The sequence below is a fragment of the Venturia canescens genome, chromosome 2 (genome assembly GCF_019457755.1).
Source record: "Venturia canescens isolate UGA chromosome 2, ASM1945775v1, whole genome shotgun sequence".
NCBI classification, from domain to species: domain Eukaryota; kingdom Metazoa; phylum Arthropoda; class Insecta; order Hymenoptera; family Ichneumonidae; genus Venturia; species Venturia canescens.
Genome location: NC_057422.1, coordinates 28,645,890 through 28,651,427, shown reverse-complemented (window position 1 = coordinate 28,651,427; position 5,538 = coordinate 28,645,890). Strand labels below are relative to the sequence as shown.

The window sequence follows — 5,538 nt, the reverse complement described above, 5'->3', positions numbered from 1 at the left end:
CATGATATTTTAAAAACGAACTCAACAAAACCTACACCTCAGCTTCGCAGTGATCTTTAAAATGACTGTAAAAACCATTGCTTTTCAAAGCATTTCATCAATTTCTTTTTTAATTTTTTTTATGAAAGGAATATAAAATCAGAAGCTTTGGTACAACATTACATAAAGATTCAACCAAAATAAACTAATTTTTGTCCCGATAAGATTGTATTCAATTAATCGATAGATAAATTAATTGTTTGACGACTTACTTGTTCAGAAGAAATTTGTACTTTTTCGAAACGACGGCATAGCCCACGAATTTCACCAACTTCGGATGTACACAAAACACGCTTGTCCAATATTAAATAAACATTTCTTTTTTCATTTATGGTAAAAAAGGACCGAAGAATTGAAAAAGGATCAAAATAAAAAACACTTCAATACCGGTCACTAAAAAATTGAATGAATTAATCCATGACACTTTAGATTTCAATGTTCTGCCGTATATTTTATCAAGCCTATTATTTTTTGAAAACGATGGTATAGCCGGCAAATTTCATCGACTTTACCGAAACCAAACTCAATCAAATAATCACTGCTATCCCGCCCCTATTCTGCATGAAAAATGGAATCACGCGATTGGTTACGAAAGTTAGTCTTCAGCCAATCCCGTTGTAATGTGGTGGAATGGCGGAAAGTAACTAACGCCTTTCTCCAATAGGCGTCGTCAAATTTCGAGTAAATCTACAGTATTCCAAAAATGTTTTGTTGCTTATCGCGCCCTGGAAAAATCTCAGCATTCGGAGAATTTCCCGTCGATTCCTCGGATTCGCGTCGGTGAAAAATAGTATATTACACACCTAGGGAGGGAAAATAGACTACTTCAAACCGCGGGCAAAAAAAAAAAAAAACCGGGTGACAATTCTGCCCGCGGTTTGAAGTAGTCTATTTTCCCTCCCTAGGTGTGTAATATACTATTTAATGCAAGTTGTATATGTAATGTTATGTAAAATCATTTATTTTAAAATATATGTACACGCGTGTGTTTAGGAAAATAGCATCAATTTATTATATATTCATAATTTATTCATATTACTAAATAAAGAAAATTTTTCCAACAAATTCATTTTGGAAGTTTGTTTACATGCATATTCCAAGTCCTCTATTTACTCGGTGAATCATAAAATAAAAGTGTGTTTATCGATTTGTAATTATCTTTAGTGTCTTAGTAATTTTAGAGACGAACATTTCAATCTCAGCTTTACGAAAAGGACCGATTATCGTTTCTCTTTCAATTCCATGTTTATCTATAACCATTTAGTATTTTTCAATATTCATTTCTATTGCTCTAACAATCTCCAAAGATTTTTTTGATATTAATATCTTGCCAGTTCTGAGGTTTTAATTGCTTTTGGCTTTTTCTTTAAGAAATCGTCAATCTCTGGAAAATTTTATTGGCATAAAGCAAAGGAATATGGCTCAAACATTGATACCCTTCGGAAGTTCATTCAGTGACATTTATCAATGATTTCTTATCTCATTCTCATAATGTAAGATTATTGATTTGATGAAAAATCATAAAATCATGAAAAATATTACTGTAAGGCTCCTTACAATTATTCTGTCGCATATTTGATTACCATACTTGTCGACATGTCACACTCTTTAAAGATATGTAAGCGGCTAAATACTGGAACGCAGTAGGAATAGTAGTAGCAATCGGTGATAATAATTGAAGGGGATGAAATGATTTTCTCACACTGTTTGGTATTCCCGTGGTGGGTTGGGTCTGAGGGGCCGAGTGAGCATGGATATCGGACGATCTGCTACCCTAATTATTATCACAAATTGGTCCGCAACAGCCTCGATCGAACGTACCGGTTCTTTTTGTTTGGGAGTAAAAATCCAACAACACGGTACAATCTATTTCTCAATTTCTTTTTATTTGTGTATTTCAGTTTATCAGGCTCGTTCGATTTGAATCTTTCGTATACATAAGATTGAGAGAAAACATTTTGGCTGCAACTCATCTCTCCTCATCGATTCAAGCATTCATATTATTTTCGGTCCCAACTTTATCAACTTTGCCAACTTCCATCGATTTATCAACTTCTGTTCCCTCGCTTTGTTCATTCTTTTCAAAGTCGCAGAGGGTAATGTTATTTGACCAAGTGTTGACCAGCTAAAAATACATCCTGTAATGGAAATATTATAAAATTGTGTTATTCATCATTTCTAAATACAAGGAATATTTGCGAAGGGATAAATAAAAAAAAATTGTTATGTTAATCAAGCGATGAAAGAACTCAAAACTGTGCGTGCAAATGATGCCTTTGTTTTCGCTTCTTTGCGTTTTAACGAATAAAAATTATAATAATATTGCGTTTTTCGATATTAATTCGAATAAAGAAATCTTTCCGAAGATGTTTGTGTTTACGTCTTGGTCGACAATGATTTTCACCATTTTAACAAGATCATTCTGATAGACCTCGTTTGAAAAATATTACGACTCCAATACTTGCCAATTAATCGAAGTGCTCATAACATCCTGGGTAAACACTGGGGAAGCCGTTCATTAGGATAAGCATGGAAGTAGCGCTATTGGCTTTGGCCAATTTGTTGCAGCTAATGAAGCCATCTGTGAAACATTCAGCCATGCTTATTTGTCAAATACCACGTAAAAAATATTTTTTTTTTACAATAAATTTGGGACAAAACAATATTACGAAACACTGAAATGGTACAGCCTTCAATTTTTCAAAAAACACTTGTGAATTCAAAATTTGAACTCGTCGGCATAAAAATAAAAATATAAAAAATCGAAACAAAAATTTTTAATCATTATTGCCAAGTAAATATGTGTAAAAATAATTCAAGAATTGAAAATCAACTAAATGAAATGAGATCTTGGAAAAATTTTCTACAAAGTTTAATCAATGGTATAAACATTTGACTATTTGGGCACCTATAAAAAATGAAAATTAGGTCAACCAACAGTGATCGACAAGTCAAAAAAGAACTTTTTTTTTCTGAAAGAAATATTGTTCCCATTTGGAGCCAGAATATTACGGTCAATCAAATCTATAAAACCCATAACTATACTTCGAGGAAAAGCCTCATTTTCATCAGCTACAATAACCTTGATACATTATCACTCCGACACAAGATACTGTTATGAAAAAAAAATGTAAATCTCAAAATCATTATTGCGTAGAAATATTCAGAATAATAATTTACTACTAATTGATTCTTGTATTGACAAAGTCTTGATGGAGAAAACAAGAATAATCACCTTTACACATTATTCTTGAGCATTTGACAGTACGGAAAAGTGAGGTTATATTTTAATTCCGAAGTACTAGAAAATCGATAGTTTTTCTCTACATGTGGCAGTATTTTCAAATCAAAACAAAATTAATGGTAGCACGTATTCCTAACAAATGTTTATGTATGCGAATTAAAATGCACAAAATACAGAAAAATGGGTTAAAAGGAATTTGAGGTTACCATCTCAAACTGTCATGCAGGATTTCCCCATGCTTTGGTGAAAATCTTAGTACGCGAAGTAGTTCGATAAACAGCATCTAAACGGCTACGAACCATGATTGAATACTTTTATCAAGAGACTCGGTAGAGTCTCGGGACAAGTACATTGACAGCCCTGTCGTCTGCTGGCCCGAGGCTCTTGCCGAGTATACTTTCTCTGAATAAAACGATTCGCCGTGGTGGGGGTAAAATTGGCAAGTGATTCTTTTGAATTACCGAAGTTATGAGTCATCTGAGGCTTTGAAAATTGAACTTTCAGCTAATTAAGAAATTCTCTTTCGATTGCGCCCAAAATCAACACGATCGGTGGCGTAATTGCTGAGAAAAAACTTTGCACGGGCTCAAGATTATGCAAAAGTTACTGACACATCACGAGTTCGACGTATACGTATACGCGTTTTGACGTAGTTAGTGGTAGTAGAGTTGTTGCCTCTACGCATTCTGATTGGCTCAACGATTAGTCCAGTCAAAATGCAGGAATGGAGCAACTTTCGAGGGGAAATCTGCAAACTTGATCTAAGACTAATTTGATGACGCTGAATCGAATGGTGTAAATTATTTTGCGATCAACTCCCGGCAACATTGAGAAAATTAGGGTTAAAAGTTTAAAACGCTTATAACTCGAAAGCTATTAAATTGATTGAAAAAATACTTGTACCATCGTTTTCGGGTGATAAAAATACGTAAGAAAGCACCCTGTTAATTTCCGATAACTAAAAAATTAATGGTTAAATAGTAAAAAACAACAGTGCGCTCGGGGTGAAAACCTCGAAACTTCGAAGGCTTCAAAACATATTAAATTTGTAGATAACTCGGGTTCTTTCTATTCTACGCGTTTCAGGAGGGTTTAATTGAACTTTGCAGAAAAAAATTATTTTTTTATACATTGTTTAAATATGGAAAAAATGCAATTGAATATTGAGAAAATACGCGTTGAGAACCGCTTTTAGAAAGAGACGCACTGTATGCTTTGCCGTTCGCACTTATAGAGAGGTCCTCTCTATCATCCGGCGCATGCGTTAAAATACGGTAGGCTCGGTAACACAAGTACGTAAAGTCTGTGTGAGTATGTGTGCGTTTTGTTTTGGTTTTCTATAGCACTCAAAACTGATGTGCTATAGAAAACAGAGTGCGACAGAGATGTACGCTATCCTCCATCCTTCTTTACGTCCCCAGTGGTGCTCGATATGCCAAATTTTGTCTTAAAAACCATTTTTCTCACTTATTTTTTAATTATCGGAAATTAATAGGGTGCTTTCTTACGTATTTTTGTCGTCCGAAAACGATGGTATAAGTATTTTTTCAATCAATTTAATAGCTTTCGAGTTATAAGCGTTTTAAACTTTTAACCCTAATTTTCTCAATGTTGCCGGGGGTTGATCGCAAAATAATTTACACCATTCGATTCAGCGTCATCAAATTAGTCTTAGATCAAGTTTGCAGATTTCCCCTCGAAAGTTGCTCCATTCCTGCATTTTGACTGGACTAGATGTCGGCTCCTCCAGCTGCTAGGCCGACCGCGGGTGAGGCTCAAGTGTTAGAAGGCCTAAAATAGCGAACAGGCATTCTGTATATCTATATATGCGTTATACAGAATGCCTGTTCGCCATTTTAGGCCTTCTAACTTTTGAGTCTTACCCCGACCGCGCTCAGACTCCGTAAATATTATATATATATATATAAACCATGTGTCAGTTTTCGATCATCGTATAAACAAACGGAGTTTTGTCATTATGGAATGCGTGTGGAATATATAAAAAAAACTTTCGTCATCTAACCAAGTGCATAGTACTAAAACCTGTGGAATGCTAAACTAAACCGGTATAAAAGCAGTCGCGTAAATGTAGTCTGGTGTGTGAAAAAGAATAAAATAAAAAAATACGCGGTGCATGTCGACGAAACTTTTTAAGATTTCATTAATTCGTTTGATTGAAAATAAGTTTATCATTTATATCTTTTGTGAATATAGGTTATAAGATATCAATACATCGATACGCACATCCGAAACCA

General features: G+C 34.4%; 1 long non-coding RNA gene across 1 annotated transcript; it reads left to right on the top strand.

Annotated features, from left to right (window-relative positions):
• Positions 1-1,145: 1,145 nt before the first annotated feature.
• LOC122407182 (uncharacterized) lies at positions 1,146-2,404 on the top strand. Its single transcript, XR_006260167.1, has 2 exons — positions 1,146-1,532; positions 1,654-2,404. It is a non-coding gene; the product is annotated as an uncharacterized lncRNA (long non-coding RNA).
• Positions 2,405-5,538: the final 3,134 nt, after the last annotated feature.